The sequence below is a fragment of the Pseudophryne corroboree genome, chromosome 1 (assembly GCF_028390025.1).
Source record: "Pseudophryne corroboree isolate aPseCor3 chromosome 1, aPseCor3.hap2, whole genome shotgun sequence".
Classification (NCBI taxonomy): domain Eukaryota; kingdom Metazoa; phylum Chordata; class Amphibia; order Anura; family Myobatrachidae; genus Pseudophryne; species Pseudophryne corroboree.
In genome coordinates this window covers 268,540,335-268,558,406 of record NC_086444.1, presented here as the reverse complement: position 1 = coordinate 268,558,406, position 18,072 = coordinate 268,540,335, and the positions used below count along the sequence as shown (strand labels likewise).

The 18,072-nt window shown below is 50.9% G+C and overlaps 1 protein-coding gene across 4 annotated transcripts in view; it reads right to left on the bottom strand.

The window, feature by feature from the left end:
- The window catches only part of SLC27A6 (solute carrier family 27 member 6), a 195,749-nt gene that overhangs the window by 40,768 nt on the left and 136,909 nt on the right, over positions 1 to 18,072 (bottom strand). The window lies entirely within an intron of this gene.

The window sequence follows — 18,072 nt, the reverse complement described above, 5'->3', positions numbered from 1 at the left end:
GCAAGATGTGGCAAGCTCATAGAGATTTATCCAAAGCGACTTGCAGCTCTAAGGAGAGCGAAATGACAGCATAGGAATGGAGAGAGTTAAACCTCCAGTGAGGGGTGGACCTAACTGTTATGAAAAGTACAGCCAATGGTAGAGAGGGGAGGGATCAGTATATATAGGGATGTATAGCCTAGCTTGGTCTCTCTTGCTGCTGGTTTGCCTCCTGGTGAGTGTTGCTGAATTGCACATGCACTAGATTTTAGCTAGCTACTTAGAGTATTCTATATTTTCATTGTTCCCAGTATCCACTGTGTAGGTCACCCTCCTCTCTCAATTTCCTCCACATACTGTTTGGGATAATGGCCGCCTCCCGCCCCCTCCGCTGGGACCCCAGCTCAATACCGATCTGATGGCGGTGATGCTGGGTCCGCAGATGGGTCTGCTGGCTCATCGGCCCGTTCCCCGTCCGCCAGCGCCGGCGCGGGTCACCGTGCGGCGGTGGCTGGGCGGACCCGGTCTTCCCTGCCACTGGCTCCGGAGCTAACCTCCGGCCGCGGGCGGCAGGGGGGGATGGGGGCACGGGGGGGGGCATCCGGAGGTGGCCGGGCATCGACTTTCACCTGCTCCTCTTGCGGGTGAGGCGCCGTTGCCGGGAGCGGGCACCCGCGGGCGGCGAGTGCGCGCCTGAGCGGGCAGCCTACGGGGGCTCCCATCCCAGCTTCCCACCCGTCCCCCTTGTCGTGGCCGCGGAGTGTTGCCGGGCGAGGGGGCTGGGGCGGGCGGAGGACGGCGGCAGGGCGGACGAGGCCCGTCGCGGGGCCTCATCCGGCGGTCCCTGCTGGTGGGGGAAGAGACGCTGTGAGGACGGTGGCGGGAAGCGGCGGGCCGCACGCACGGGGTGCGCGCACGCCCGTGCTCTCAGCAGGTGGCGCCGTTAGCGCACGTGTGCGTGCAGCGGCGCCGCCAGTTTCAGCATCTCCCCTGCTGCCTCCCTTACTGCCGGAGCCCGGCGGGGAGCGGCGGCGGGGGAGGCGCCCCATGATAGGGTGCACCAGCATGGAGCCCCGCAGAAGTGCCTACCCTGCAGACGGGGAGAGCTCCGGCCTGCGGGGGGAGGACACGCGCGGGGGGGCAGGTGGCAGGCACACCAGCTGTAGCGAGGGCCAGCGGGCGCAGGCTAGTTCGGAGGATTGGTGGGGGACCGCACCAATTGTGGTTGGGGGGGCCAGCGGCTTGCCGGCAGACCAGGCGGGGCTTTGGCCGTTGTGTCCCCTGTCGGCACCTGCCGGCCGACGGGCCAGGAGAAGTGCGCCGGCGTCTGCGGGGGCTCCCGCCAGTGCCGGCCGCGATTTTTGGGGAAATCAGGAGGCTTCCGGTGAGCTGGCGTCGGCTCTGTCCACGGTGGTGGCGGCATTGGGCCCATTGGCCGCATCCCCGGGGGCGGCAAGGCATTCCGGCACGCGCGCTGAAGCAGGGGCGTCCGGTGCGCAGCAGGCGTCAGCGGCTCAGCGTATTGCGCGCGCTTGCCGTGACCTGGGGGCGGCCGCAGCGCAGTTGGGACACCGTCCAGTACGGACGAAGCGCGGTTGCGAGGTGGGGACGTCTCTGCCCCGGAGTGCTAGGCATGCCCCGGGAGTGACTTCCGGGTCCCGTGCTGTGTCTTATTTTTCAGGTGATCGCGGAGAGGTTGATGTGGACATGAGCGATGAGGAGGATTTCGAAGTTTCCACACCGGAGGACTCCCAGGCCGATCAGTCGTCGGCGTCAGGTGAGGTTGACCAGTCGGCGTCGGGGTCCACCACGCGCTCCAGTTCTCTCAGTTCCTCCTCCTCTTCGTCCCTGTCGTCGCAAGCGTCAGACGTCAGTAGCACGACTAGGGCGAAGAAGAGGGCGACGAAGTACGCTAAGAGGGCAGCGGGGCAGCAGGAGAGGCGGAAGAGGCGCAAGCGAATTAGCGAGGACGCTCGCAGGGCCAAGAAGCGCCGCGATTTGCCTGCGGTAGTCCACTGTGATTATACGGCAGTTTTGAGGGGGTTGCGGGATAGCTGCCGTAGGAAGATCTGCAGGGGCGATTACGTGGATATGTTCGTGCTGACTAAGGACGCGAAGAAGGAATATAAGTTAGCGGCAGCTAAGAAGGGCATCGGAGCTGAAGCTTTCCGTACTTTCGACAACTGGCTGGCCGGTTTTTGCGTCTTTGCGGCGTGTTACCTGGAAGATAGGCCTGACGAACATATGAACGTCATACGATACCTGCACTTGATACACGATATGCAGCGCACTTCGTCAGGTATCGAATGGCGGATGTATGATGAGAAGTTCCGAGAGAAGCATGACTGCTTACGGATTTTTGACTTCGGGTGCAAGGACGTGGAGGTCTGGCTCCAGGTCACCCGGGCTTCTCAACCCGCAAAGGAGCCCCGGAATCCGGGGGCGGACGGGCAGCGCGCAGGGTCATCCGCTCAGGGGAGTAGCGTGGAGGGGGGACCGGGTAGGAAAGGTAGGTTGGCTGTCCGAGGAGGTGGGCAGGCCGCCGCGAAGGGGAAGTGCTACGCATTTAATAATGCGACCTCTTCCTTCGGCAAGCAGTGTCGGTTTCGACATTCGTGCTTGCAATGCGCTGGCTTCCACCCGGCCTCCAACTGTTTTAAAGGGTATATGCAAGGCGCGAGGGGGAAGCAAAGCTACACATGGCCTGGCGCGAGCGTAAACGCTCCGCAGGGCCCCAACGCCAATTAATTTTTCACGCCATGTCCAAATGGTTGGATTGGTATCCGAATAGCACGGACTCTCAGTTTTTGTTTCATGGTTTTAAGTTTGGTTTCCGCTTGCCTCTTGCGGGCGAGGTATCGGTCAAGGCTCCCCGGAATCTTCAGTCCGCTCGCGCCTTGCCGTCCGTTTTGCGCGAGAAAGTTGAGAAAGAGGTGCGACTCGGTAGGATGGAGGGCCCGTTTAGCTCGCCCCCTGTGGATGACTTGGTCATTTCCCCAGTGGGGGTAGTCCCCAAGAAGACTCCGGGTGCCTTTCGGCTCATTCAGCATCTTTCTTACCCGTCGGGTCATCGGTCAACGACGCGATACCGCCGGCACACTGCTCGGTGGTGTACCAGTCGTTTGACGAGGCGCTGGAGTTGGTTCGTAGTTACGGCCCGGGAGCTCTGATGGCTAAGATCGATGTGGAATCCGCGTTTCGGTTGCTCCCGTTGCATCCGGACTCATTCCGTTTTATGGGTCTTCGAATCGGAGCGGAATATTTCATTGACAAATGTTTGCCGATGGGATGTTCCGTTTCCTGCTCGTTTTTCGAAAGGTTTAGCACATTTTTGCAATGGTGCGTGGAGTCTTCTTCAGGCGGTCATGGAGTGGCGCATTACCTCGATGATTTCCTGTGTGTGGGACCGGCGAATTTGCCGCGCTGCAGCGACTTGCTGTTCAGCATCCGAGCGTTGTTTTATCACTTTGACGTTCCTGTGGCCGAGGATAAAACGGAGGGGCCTGTTTCCTGTTTGTCGTTCTTGGGGATTGAAATCGACACGGTGGCGGGATCGTGTCGCCTTCCTCAGGCCAAGGTTGCGAAGCTCCGCGAGGTTATTTGCCAGTTCGTAATGTCGCGGAAAGTCACGCTGAGGCAGGCGCAGTCCTTGCTGGGCCTCTTGAACTTTGCATGCCGGGTGATCCCGATGGGCAGGGTTTTCTGCCGTAAGCTGGAGAGGGCGACGGCGGGGTGTGCCAGGCCGCATCATTTCAGTCGTTTGTCCTCCGATTAAGAGGGATTTGGCCGTCTGGGCCTCGTTCCTGGAGGACTTCAATGGGGTGTGTATCTGGCTGGCCCCTACGGTCGACAATGCTCGGTTACAGCTGTTTACCGACGCAGCGGTTTCCTCTGGGTTCGGTTGCTACCTAGAGGGATCTTGGTGCGTGGCCTGAGGAATGGCATCGCGAAGGTTTCACTAAGGACCTTTTGCTGCTGGAGCTTTTTCCCATTATGGTGGCACTGGAGGTTTGGGGCGATCGTCTGGCTTATCGCAGCATTCTGTTTAGATGTGACAATCTGGGCGTGGTGCATGCGATCAATAACCAGAGGGCGAAGTCGCTGGTGGTTCTGAGGGTGCTCGGGCGATTGCTGCTGACATGCTTGCATAAGAATGTATGGTTCCGCGCGCAGCATGTGCCAGGGCTTGAGAACGGAATTGCCGACGCGTTGTCCCGCGGTAAGTGGGAGAGATTTCGTTTGTTGGCGCCCGAGGCCGATGAGCGTGGGTTTCAATGTCCCGGTTATGTCTGGCAGGTGATCGGACCGGACTGGAGGGTCTAGCGATGCGGTCTGTGGCTCCGAACACGCTCAAGGCTTACGGGCAAGCTTGGAGCGAGTGGGAAGAGTTTGTCCGAGGACGTAGTCATGAAGGTAAGAGCGGGCATCGGATGATGCTTTCTTTTATTTGGCAGCTTTTTGTCACGGGTTGGTCCAGAGCGGTGGTGTCCAGGTACTTAGCTGGGATTTCTTTTTTTTAATAAACTCAAGGGGGTCCCTGACGTGACAAAGAGCGGGCTTCTGGTTAAGGCAATGAAAGGGTGGGCGCGTGTGGCGCCAACGCCGCCTGATGGGCGACGGCCCATCGATGCGGCCTTGCTACCGGCTGTCATCGATGCGGTTGGCGGTATCGCGTCGTCAATTTTTTAATCACTTTTGTTCCAGTTGGCGTTCTCCATGGCTTACCACGGAGCCGTTCGGGTTTCGGAGCTGGTAGCGCCATCTAAGCGGGCAGACTCGCGCACGCTTTTGGATGACGTGGTGGTGGGTGAGAGGTCCTTGCTGTGCAGATTGCGTCGCTCTAAGACGGACCAAGTAGGTAAGGGGCGATGGGTCACTTTGGTTCCGTCTCTGGAGGAGAGCATTTGCCCAGTGAGGTTGGCATCGAAATATGCAGCGGTTCGGCCCGGTGTGCAGGGGTCGTGGCTGCTGCATTATGACGGTTATCCTTTAACGAAATATCAGTTTAGTTGAATGCTGAGTCGCTGTCTGGCGAGCTTGGGACTTTCACCCGCTGCTTTCGGTACGCATTCCTTCCGAATCGGGTCGGCGACGTCGGCTGCGACGGCGTTGTTTTCTGTTGCGGAGATCCAGGCGGTTGGGCGATGGAAGTCGTCAAGTTACAGACGGTATATTCGCCCGGTTCCATGAGTTTTTTGTTTGACTAACTATTCAGTTTTATTAGTCGTTGTATAAGTTCATGTTGTACGGTTAAGTACGTCCTTGTGCAGTTGTGTCTGTTTGTCTCCCCTGTTTATCCTACTCAGGGATTAGCTACTCGCCGCTGCTGGCAGCGGGGGTCTGGAGTTCTTTTGCGATTTTTTGCCTGACTTGACGGACTGAATTCCAATCTACAATTCGGCTGATCAGTACAAATCAAAGTCCCTCAGCAGGTTTTTACGCTTTCACCTCCAGCTGAGTTCTTACATGTTTTTTCCCATTTTAACCCCCCCCCTTTTTATTTTCCTTATTTTATTTCGATCTTTCCTGTTGTGTGTTTATGTTATGCTTCGATTGGCTGGAAGCTTGTTTAGATCGGCTAGGCCGTGACTTCTGCAAGACACAGAAAACCCCCTTTTTTCTTTTGGCAGATCCCTCAGGTTAATGCGTTCAATAAACTCCTGTTTGGATACTTATTAACCGATTTTTACTCCTTTCCTTCTCTTCAGGTTGGGTAGAAGACGATTTGGCAATCTGGGTAGTTGGCCACTCTTATGTTTACTGGGCCGCCAGGTTTTTGGCCTCGGAGGGGGCACAGCGGTTTCCTTGGGCTCATGGCGTTCGTTGGCTTTGTTGGCGGGGGATGATGTGGCAAGATCTGAGGAGTAGATTGGTCAGTCAGGTCAGCGAGCATGGAGTCCCTAGGGTGCTGGTTGTCCATTTGGGTGGCAATGATCTGGGGAAGAGGACATCTTTGGAGCTGCGGTGGGCCATGATGGAGGATCTGGCCAGTGTGGCCGCAGCGTGGCCCAATTGTGTTATGGTTTTCTCTATGATGGTGCCAAGGTTGCGTTGGCGAGGAGTGGCGGACGGTCGCCCAAATGATGAGGCCAGGCAAAAGGTGAATGCGGCGGTGGCGAAGTGGGTGTTGGCCCAAACAGGGAAAGTGGTTCGCCACCCTAGGATTCGGTTTCGTGACAGTCACCTTTTTCGGCCTGATGGTGTGCATCTGTCCAAGGAAGGGATGTTGTTTTTCCTGGAGGATCTGTTTCTGGTGTTGCAGGAGTTAGGCTGAGGGTTTGGTGGCGGTGCGAAGACTTTGGGGAAGAGTCTTTCGCTGTTGGCGGAAAAGAACGGCAGGTTGTAGTTTGACTTGTTAGTTACAGTTGTTTACAGTATTGGTGTGGTTTAGGTGCACTCACCTCCATTGACTTTTAAGGCTGCTAGATCACCTATCAGGGGGCAGCGTCATCACCCATCAGGGTGGGCAGTCAGCGTGGAGGTCTGAGTCGGGCACCTATTACCTATGTATGGTTTGTGGTAAATTAAGATCGTTTGGGTTTTAATGTTTTTTGAGGTTATCGTCAGTTGAATATAGCCGTTCTTTTTTCTGCCACCATATGCCGGCTGAATCGGCATGTTAACTTAAATTTTACTTTACAGGTTTTTTCTAATGGTTAGAGTACAATAAATAGCTAACAATTTTCTGCCAAATTCAAGTCTCCGTGTCATTATTTCTTGGTATTAAAGGTATTGAATGCTTTACTTTTTGAATAAAGGTCCACACATTATCATTAGGAGGTTTAGGAGAGCGAAATGACAGCATAGGAATGGAGAGAGTTAAACCTCCTGTGAGGGGTGGACCTAACTTTTCAGAAAAGTACAGCCAATGGTAAAGAGAGGGGAGGGATCAGTATATATAGGGATGTATAGCCTAGCTTGGTCTCTCGCTGCTGGTTTGCCTTCCCGCCCTCCCACCCCATTTGGTAGAGGTTTTGGCACAGAGTGCCTTGGCTCGGAATTGTTGGCGCGTTTTATCGTTGGCTATTTGACGGCGGAAAAGAACGGCAGGTTGTAGTTTGACTTGTTAGTTACAGTTGTTTACAGTATTGGTGTGGTTTAGGTGCACTCACCTCCATTGACTTTTAAGGCCGCTAGATCACCCATCAGGGGGCAGCGTCATCACCCATCAGGGTGGGCAGTCAGCGTGGAGGTCTGAGTCGGGCACCTATTACCTATGTATGGTTTGTGGTAAATTAGGATCGTTTGGGTTTTAATGTTTTTTGAGGTTATCGTCAGTTGAATATAGCCGTTCTTTTTTCTGCCACCATATGCCGGCTGAATCGGCATGTTAACTTACATTTTACTTTACAGGTTTTTTCTAATGGTTAGGGTACAATAAATAGCTAACAATTTTCTGCCAAATTCAAGTCTCCGTGTCATTATTTCTTGGTATTAAAGGTATTGAATGCTTTACTTTTTGAATAAAGGTCCACACATTATCATTAGGAGATTTATTGCCGCAAAAGGTGGTTCAACAAAGTATTGACTTTAGGGGGGTGAATAGTTATGCACGCTGAAGTTTTCTGTTATTTTTTTCTATTTGTTGTTTGCTTCACAGTAAAAAAAAAAAAAAAATCTTCAAAGTTGTAGGCATGTTCTGTGAATGAAATGATGCAAACCTTCAAACAATCCATTTTAATTCCAGGTTGTGAGGCAACAAAACATAAAAAATGCAAAGGCGGGTGAATACTTTATCAAGGCACTGTATATGATAATAAAAGAAATAATAAGATTTTACTTACCGATAAATCTATTTCTCGTAGTCCGTAGTGGATGCTGGGACTCCGTCAGGACCATGGGGATTAGCGGCTCCGCAGGAGACAGGGCACAAAAATAAAAGCTTTAGGACTAGGTGGTGTGCACTGGCTCCTCCCCCTATGACCCTCCTCCAAGCCTCAGTTAGGATACTGTGCCCGGACGAGCGTACACAATAAGGAAGGATTTTGAATCCCGGGTAAGACTCATACCAGCCACACCAATCACACCGTACAACCTGTGATCTGAACCCAGTTAACAGTATGACAAACGTAGGAGCCTCTGAACAGACGGCTCACAACAATAACAACCCGATTTTTTTGTAACAATAACTATGTACAAGTATTGCAGACAATCCGCACTTGGGATGGGCGCCCAGCATCCACTACGGACTACGAGAAATAGATTTATCGGTAAGTAAAATCTTCTTTTCTCTGACGTCCTAGTGGATGCTGGGACTCCGTCAGGACCATGGGGATTATACCAAAGCTCCCAAACGGGCGGGAGAGTGCGGATGACTCTGCAGCACCGAATGAGAGAACTCCAGGTCCTCTTTAGCCAGGGTATCAAATTTGTAGAATTTTACAAACGTGTTCTCCCCCGACCACGTAGCTGCTCGGCAGAGTTGTAATGCCGAGACCCCTCGGGCAGCCGCCCAAGATGAGCCCACCTTCCTTGTGGAATGGGCCTTGATAGATTTAGGCTGTGGCAGGCCTGCCACAGAATGTGCAAGTTGAATTGTGCTACAAATCCAATGAGCAATCGTCTGCTTAGAAGCAGGAGCACCCAGCTTGTTGGGTGCATACAGTATAAACAGCGAGTCAGATTTTCTGACTCCAGCCGTCCTTGAAATATATATTTTCAATGCCCTGACAACGTCCAGCAACTTGGAATCCTCCAAATCGCTAGTAGCCGCAGGCACCACAATAGGCTGGTTCAGGTGAAACGCTGAAACCACCTTAGGCAGAAACTGAGGACGCGTCCGCAGTTCTGCCCTGTCCGAATGGAAAATCAGATATGGGCTTTTATACGATAAAGCCGCCAATTCTGACACTCTCCTGGCTGAAGCCAGGGCCAGTAGCATGGTTACTTTCCATGTAAGATATTTCAAATCCACCGATTTGAGTGGCTCAAACCAATGGGATTTGAGAAAATCCAAAACTACATTAAGATCCCACGGAGCCACTGGGGGCACAACCGGGGGCTGTATATGTAGTACTCCTTTTACAAAAGTCTGGACTTCAGGAACTGAAGCCAATTCTTTCTGGAAGAAAATCGACAGGGCCGAAATTTGAACCTTAATGGACCCTAATTTGAGGCCCATAGACAATCCTGTTTGCAGGAAATGTAGGAATCGACCCAGTTGAAATTCCTCCGTCGGGGCCTTCCTGGCCTCACACCACGCAACATATTTTCTCCAAATGCGGTGATAATGTTGTGCAGTCACCTCCTTCCTGGCTTTTACCAGGGTAGGGATGACCTCTTCCGGAATGCCTTTTTCCCTTAGAATTCGGCGTTCAACCGCCATGCCGTCAAACGCAGCCGCGGTAAGTCTTGGAATAGACACGGTCCCTGCTGAAGCAGGTCCCGTCTTAGAGGTAGAGGCCACGGATCTTCCGTGAGCATCTCCTGAAGTTCCGGGTACCAAGTTCTTCTTGGCCAATCCGGAGCCACGAGTATCGTTCTTACTCCCCTTTGCCGTATAATTCTCAGTACTTTTGGTATGAGAGGCAGAGGAGGAAACACATACACTGACTGGAACACCCACGGTGTTACCAGAGCGTCCACAGCTATTGCCTGAGGGTCTCTTGACCTGGCGCAATACCTGTCCAGTTTTTTGTTGAGGCGGGACGCCATCATATCCACCTTTGGTTTTTCCCAACGGTTCACAATCATGTGGAAGACTTCTGGATGAAGTCCCCACTCTCCCGGGTGTAGATCGTGTCTGCTGAGGAAGTCCGCTTCCCAGTTGTCCACTCCCGGAATGAACACTGCTGACAGTGCTATCACATGATCTTCCGCCCAGCGAAGAATCCTTGCAGCTTCTGCCATTGCCCTCCTGCTTCTTGTGCCGCCCTGTCTGTTTACGTGGGCGACTGCCGTGATGTTGTCCGACTGGATCAACACCGGCTGACCCTGCAGCAGGGGTTTTGCCAGGCTTAGAGCATTGTAAATCGCTCTTAGCTCCAGTATATTTATGTGAAGAGACATCTCCAGGCTTGACCACACTCCCTGGAAGTTTCTTCCCTGTGTGACCGCTCCCCAGCCTCTCAGACTGGCATCCGTGGTCACCAGGACCCAGTCCTGTATGCCGAATCTGCGGCCCTCTAACAGATGAGCACTCTGCAACCACCACAGAAGAGACACCCTTTTCCGTGGAGACAAAGTTATCCGCTGATGCATCTGCAGATGCGATCCGGACCATTTGTCCAGCAGATCCCACTGAAAAGTTCGTGCGTGGAATCTGCCGAATGGAATCGCTTCGTAAGAAGCCACCATTTTTTCCAGGACTCTTGTGCATTGATGCACAGACACTTTTCCTGGTTTTAGGAGGTTCCTGACAAGTTCGGATAACTCCCTGGCTTTCTCCTCCGGAAGAAACACCTTTTTCTGAACCGTGTCCAGAATCATTCCCAGGAACAGCAGACGTGTCGTCGGGGTCAATTGAGATTTTGGAAAATTCAGAATCCACCCGTGCTGTTGCAGCACTACTTGGGTTAGTGCTACTACGTCCTCCAGCTGTTCTCTGGACCTTGCCCTTATCAGGAGATCGTCCAAGTAAGGGATAATTAATACGCCTTTTCTTCGCAGAAGAAACATCATTTCGGCCATTACCTTGGTAAAGACCCGAGGTGCCGTGGACAATCCAAACGGCAGCGTCTGAAACTGATAATGACAGTTTTGCACCACGAACCTGAGGTACCCTTGATGTGAAGGGCAAATTGGGACATGCAGGTAAGCATCCTTGATGTCCAGGGACACCATAAAGCCCCCTTCTTCCAGATTCGCTATCACTGCTCTGAGTGACTCCATCTTGAACTTGAATTTTTGTATGTACAGGTTCAAAGATTTCAGATTTAGAATAGGTCTTACCGAGCCGTCCGGCTTCGGTACCACAAATAGTGTGGAATAATACCCCTTTCCCTGTTGTAGGAGGGGTACCTTGACTATCACCTGCTGAGAATACAGCTTGTGAATGGCTTCCAATACCGTCGCCCTGTCTGAGGGAGACGTTGGCAGAGCAGACTTTAGGAACCGGCGAGGGGGAGACTTCTCGAATTCCAACCTGTAACCCTGAGATACTACCTGCAGGATCCAGGGGTCCACCTGTGAGTGAGCCCACTGTGCGCTGAAATTCTTGAGTCGACCCCCCACCGCCCCTGAGTCCGCTTGTAAAGCCCCAACGTCATGCTGAGGGCTTTGCAGAAGCCGGGGAGGGCTTCTGCTCCTGGGAGGGAGCTGCTTGGTGCACTCTCTTACCCTTTCCTTTGCCTCGGGGCAGATATGACTGTCCTTTTGCCCGCTTGTTCTTATAGGAACGAAAGGACTGCGGCTGAAAAGACGGTGTCTTTTTCTGTTGGGAGGGGACCTGAGGTAAAAAGGTGGATTTCCCGGCTGTTGCCGTGGCCACCAAATCCGATAGACCGACCCCAAATAATTCCTCCCCTTTATACGGCAATACTTCCATATGCCGTTTGGAATCCGCATCACCTGACCACTGTCGCGTCCATAAACTTCTTCTGGCAGATATGGACATCGCACTTACTCTCGATGCCAGAGTGCAAATATCCCTCTGAGCATCTCGCATATAAAGAAAAGCATCCTTTAATTGCTCTATAGTCAATAAAATACTGTCCCTATCCAGGGTATCAATATTTTCAGTCAGGGAATCCGACCAAACCACCCCAGCACTGCACATCCATGCTGAGGCGATGGCTGGTCGCAGTATAACACCAGTATGAGTGTATATACTTTTCAGGGTAGTTTCCAGCCTCCTATCAGCTGGATCCTTGAGGGCGGCCGTTTCAGGAGACGGTAACGCCACTTGTTTTGATAAGCGTGTGAGTGCCTTATCCACCCTAGGGGGTGTTTCCCAGCGCGCCCTAACCTCTGGCGGGAAAGGATATAATGCCAATAACTTCTTTGAAATTAGCAGTTTTCTATCGGGGTTAACCCACGCTTCATCACACACTTCATTCAATTCCTCTGATTCAGGAAAAACTACAGGTAGTTTTTTCAGACCCCACATAATACCCCTTTTTGTGGTACTTGCAGTATCAGAGATATGCAAAGCCTCCTTCATTGCCGTGATCATATAACGTGTGGCCCTACTGGAAAATACGTTTGTTTCTTCACCGTCGACACTAGATTCGGTGTCCGTGTCTGGGTCTGTGTCGACCGACTGAGGTAAAGGGCGTTTTACAGCCCCTGACGGTGTCTGAGACGCCTGGACAGGTACTAACTGGTTTGCCGGCCGTCTCATGTCGTCAACTGATTTTTGTAACGTGCTGACATTATCACGTAATTCCATAAACAAAGCCATCCATTCCGGTGTCGACTCCCTAGGGGGTGACATCACCATTACCGGCAATTGCTCCGCCTCCACACCAACATCGTCCTCATACATGTCGACACACACGTACCGACACACAGCAGACACACAGGGAATGCTCTTATCGAAGACAGGACCCCACTAGCCCTTTGGGGAGACAGAGGGAGAGTTTGCCAGCACACACCCAAGCGCTATAAATATATAGGAACAACCCTACAGAAGTGTTGTTTCCTTTATAGCAGCTTAATATATCAATATCGCCAAAAAAGTGCCCCCCCTCTCTGTTTTTTTACCCTGTTTCTGTAGTGCAGTGCAGGGGAGAGTCCTGGGAGCCTTCCTCGCAGCGGAGCTGTGCAGGAAAATGGCGCTGTGTGCTGAGGAGATAGGCCCCGCCCCCTATTTCGGCGGGCTCTTCTCCTGGTGTTTGTGAGAACTGGCAGGGGTTAAATACATCCATATAGCCCCAGGGGCTATATGTGATGTATTTTTAGCCAGAACAAGGTATTATCATTGCTGCCCAGGGCGCCCCCCCCCAGCGCCCTGCACCCTCAGTGACCGCTGGTGTGAAGTGTGCTGACAACAATGGCGCACAGCTGCAGTGCTGTGCGCTACCTCATGAAGACTGAAAAGTCTTCTGCCGCCGGTTTCTGGACCTCTTCACTTTTCGGCATCTGCAAGGGGGTCGGCGGCGCGGCTCCGGGACCGGACTCCATGGCTGGGCCTGTGTTCGATCCCTCTGGAGCTAATGGTGTCCAGTAGCCTAAGAAGCCAATCCATCCTGCACGCAGGTGAGTTCACTTCTTCTCCCCTAAGTCCCTCGTTGCAGTGAGCCTGTTGCCAGCAGGCCTCACTGAAAATAAAAAACCTAATAACTTTTTCTAAGCAGCTCTTTAGGAGAGCCACCTAGATTGCACCCTGCTCGGACGGGCACAAAAACCTAACTGAGGCTTGGAGGAGGGTCATAGGGGGAGGAGCCAGTGCACACCACCTAGTCCTAAAGCTTTTATTTTTGTGCCCTGTCTCCTGCGGAGCCGCTAATCCCCATGGTCCTGACGGAGTCCCAGCATCCACTAGGACGTCAGAGAAATAAGAAAAAAAATATTAAGTACATTACAGATTGCGTACTAGTTGTTTGTAGAGGTACCTACCATAAATCTGCTAAATCACCTGTGTTATATCATAATTTAGTATCAGCAAAATATACGTTATGGTAAGAACTTACCGTTGATAACGTGATTTCTCTTATGTCCACAGGTATCCACAGGATAACATTGGGATATTGTCGAGCGACAGCGAAAATGGCACCAACACGGTCACGAGCTTTCTGGCCTCCCAGGATGCATTGGGGCCTCCACTATATAGTCCCGCCCACTGACTCAGTCAGATCAGTTCTTTCCACAGCGATTTTAGGCAGGAACATCAAGCAGAGACCTGTTTAGGCGATAAGAACACACATGCACACCCTTCCATACAGGAAGGAAGAGGTTTTTAGTGATTGTCTAGATCCTCAAATCAGATGCGTCAGGGTGGGATCCCTGTGGATACCTGTGGACATAAGAGAAATCACGTTATCAATGGTAAGTTCTTACCATAACGTATATTTCTCTGGCTGGGTCCACAGGATTATCCACAGGATAACATTGGTATTCCCAAAGCCATTTTAGTGGTGGGGACGCTCCTGATTGCACAGGAGAACCTTTCGCCCGAAGTCTGCGTCATGAGAGGCAAAAGTATCCAAGGCATAATGTCTGATGAATGTGTTTATGGAGGACCATGTGGCTGCCCTACATATCTGTTCTGCTGAAGCACCCTGTTGTGCTGCCCAAGAAGGACCTACCTTACGTGTAGAGTGTGCAGAGACATTAGCCGGAATAGGGAGATCTGCATGAGAATAAGCTTCTGATATTACCATTCGGAGCCATCTCGCCAGTGTCTGTTTACTAGCAGGCCATCCTCTTCTATGGAATCCGTAGAGGATGAAGAGAGAATCTATTTTCCTGATGGCACTAGTACGATCTATGTAGATTCTTAATGCCCGGACCACGTCCAGCGACGCTTCTCCCGCAGATAGTCCCGATACCTGAAAAGCTGGGACTACAATCTCTTCATTCAGGGGAAACTTTGATACCACCTTTGAAAGATAGCTAGATCTCGTTCTGAGAACTGCTCTGTCTGGAAAAAAAACTTAGGAAAGGAGACTTACACGATAATGCTCCTAAATCTGACACTCTTCTGGCTGACGCCATTGCCAGTAAAAAAAGAACTTTAACCGTTAACCACTTAAGATCTGCTCTCTCAAGTGGTTCAAACAAAGGACCCTGGAGAAATTTAAGAACTAAATTCAAATCCCAGGGAGCTGCAGGAGGAACAAATGGAGGTTGAATATGTACTACTCCTTGAAAAAATGTACGTACATCCTGTAAATCAGCAATCTTTTGCTGAAACCATACAGTTAACGCTGATACTTGAACCCTCAAGAAAGCAACTTTCAACCCTTTATCCAATCCTGCCTGAAGGAAATCTAAAATCCTAGCTACTTTAAAAGATCTCGGATTGAAATTTTTTCCAGTACACCAATGAATAAAGGCTTGCCATATTCTATGATGCACACGGGCCGAAGAAGGCTTTCTTGCTCTAAGCATAGTTTGGATTACTTGTTTCGAAAATCCTTTAGCCTCTAAGATAGAGGTTTCAACAGCCACGCCGTCAAAGACAGGCGATCCAGATGACTGTGACAACAAGGACCCTGCATTAGCAGATCTGGACGTTGAGGGAGCAGTATCGGTGCTTCCACGGACATTCTCAACAGATCTGTGTACCAATGCCTTCTTGGCCAAGCTGGATCTATTAGAATGATTGCTCCTTTTGCCTGTTTTATCTTTCTCACTACTCTGGGTAACAGAGATATTGGAGGGAACAGATATGCCAGCTGAAACCTCCATTCTACTGACAGTGCGTCTACAAGGACCGCTCCTGGGTCCCTTGTTCTCGATCCGTACCTTGGAACTTTGTTGTTTAGTCGAGACGCTATAAGGTCCATCTCCGGTAGACCCCATCTGTTCACCAGTGTCTGAAACACTTCTGGGTGTAGTGCCCATTCGGTTTCCTTAATGGTGTGTTGACTGAGAAAATCCGCTTCCCAGTTTAGTACACCCGGGACAAATACTGCTGACAATGCTGGGAGATGGAGTTCTGCCCATTTTAGAATGGGAGTTACTTCCTCCATCAGACTCTTGCTGTGAGTTCCTCCTTGATGATTGAGGTATGCTACTGCCGTCGCATTGTCTGAGCGGATCTGGACTGGTCTTCCTTGTAGATTGTCCTTTGCCTGAACCAAAGCCAAGTAAATGTCCCTTATTTCTAACAGATTTATTGGCAGGCGACTTTCCCTTGCGGTCCATTTTCCCTGGAACCATAGGCTTCCGAGTACCGCCCCCCAGCCTTGTAGGCTGGCATCTGTTGTCAGGACTTGTTACTCTTTTATCCAAAAGGGTCTCCCCTTGTTTAAATGGTCTGTCTGTAGCCACCACGCTAGAGACCTTTTTACATTTACTGGAATCTTTATCATCTGCTTCTTTATCTTCTGATGATTTCCGTTCCATTTGGTCAGAATAAGGTGCTGCAACGGTCTGGAGTGGAATTGCGCATATTCCACCATGTCGAAGGTTGATACCATCAGACCCAACAGTCGCATTGCTGCATGGACTGACATTGTCTGGGTTTGCAACGCTTCCTGAGCCATGACCTGCACCTTGACTATCTTTTTCTCTGGTAAGAGAACTTTCTGTAGGTCTATACCCAATATGGCCCCCAAATGAACCATCTGCTGTGACGGATTCAGGGACAACTTTTCCCAATTTATGAGCCACCCGTGTCTCTGTAAACAAACTATCATCTGTTGAAGATGGCTCAACAGTAAATCTTGCGACTGTGCTAAGATTAACAGGTCGTCGAGGTATGGGAATATTCTTATCTCTTGTTTGCGCAGACAAGCTGCCATAACCACCATGATCTTGGTAAACACCCTGGGTGCTGTAGCTAGCCCGAACGGCAGAGCTTGGAACTGGAAATGTTCCTGGAGGATGGCAAACCTGAGGTAACACTGATGCGATAGTGCTATAGGCACATGTAGGTAAGCATCCCGTACATCCAGAGATACCATGTAATCTCCCGGTTCCATAGCCAACATTATGGAGCGTAACGTCTCCATGTGGAACTTCGGGATCCATATGTACTTGTTCTACATTTTCAGATTAAGAATTGGTCGGTATGACCCATTTGGTTTCTGGATTAGAAATAGATTGGAGTAAAACCCCTGTCCCCTTTGTGATGGAGGTACTGGGACAATCACACCTGACTGCAGTAATTTTGGACTGCTTCTTGCAGGGCATTAGCCTTTGACTCTATACAAGACGGGCTGGTGCAAAAAAATCTTTGAGGAGGCTGCCTCCTGACCCATACCCCTGAGATACTACCTTCTGCACCCAAGCATCTGCTGTTGACTGTTGCCATATGTGTGCAAAAAGAAGGAGTCGGCCCCCAACCCTGGAATCCTCCAGGCGGAGGCCCGTCTCTTCAGGCTGACGGTTTCTGTTCAGGTTTGGAAGGTGTCTTTTTGCTAGCCCACTGCTTCCTACCCCTGGATTTAAACTGGGGTTGCTTAAGCTCCTCTTTAGCTTTCGCTTTGCCAACGAAATGAGCAAAATTTTAAACCCTTGGACTTAGGGTTATAAGCAGCCGGAAATCTGACCTTTTTCGATTCAGCCTCTGATTCTAGGATATCCGATAAAGGTTTTCCAAATAATATATTACCGACAAAAGGCAATGCTTCCAATTCTTTCTTGGACTCCGCATCTGCCTTCCAGGTCCGTAGCCAAACTGCTCTGCGAGCGACTACTGTCAAGGCTGAAGCTTTAGAAGCAACTGTGCCTACATCAATTGCTGCTTCTTCCAAATACTGGGCAGATTGTCTTAAACGGCAAAAATGATCCTCTTGCTCCCTAGTTGGAGAAGGGATGTCATTCTCTAGTTCCTCTATCCATTCGCCCATTGCCTTTTCTACCCAGGCCGAAGCCATAGCAGGTCTTACCACTGCTCCTACTAGAGAAAAAATATTTTTCAACAGGCTCTCTACCCTTCTATCTGTGACATAATTCAATGAGGTAGATTACAGTGGTAAAGCAGATTTATTCACGAGTCACAGAACATGTGCATCTACTTTTGGAGGAACTTCTCTCTTCGAACAATCCACAGCAGGAAATGGATAATAAGAATCCCATCTCTTAGGAATCTTATACTTTTTACTGGGCGCTGCCCAAGACTCATCCATCATTTCCGTCAGCTCATCTGACGCTGGAAATTCAACTTTCACTGATTTTGTTCGTTTAAATACAGGTGCTTTAGTTTTTAACACTGTCTTGGCTGGCTCTTCCAATGAGAGAACAGAATTCACAGCATTAATAAGTTCAGCTACATCTTCTGAACTAAAGCTCTGCGACTGATCATCATACGGAGTTGAATCTATTGTATCATCATCATCATCATCATCCGATGTATCATCTTGTGTAGTCTGCCACACAGACATATCTGTCTTAGTCCTACCTGCCCCTTGGTTGCTTGTAGAGGCTACTGGAACCAAACCATAGGAAGGGAGCTGCATGTATGGGTTCATAGTGTAACCTAACCCTTGAGGTGGTGCTACCAGAGCTAACCTGTCCGCTATTGAAGACAGAGTCTTTGCGAAC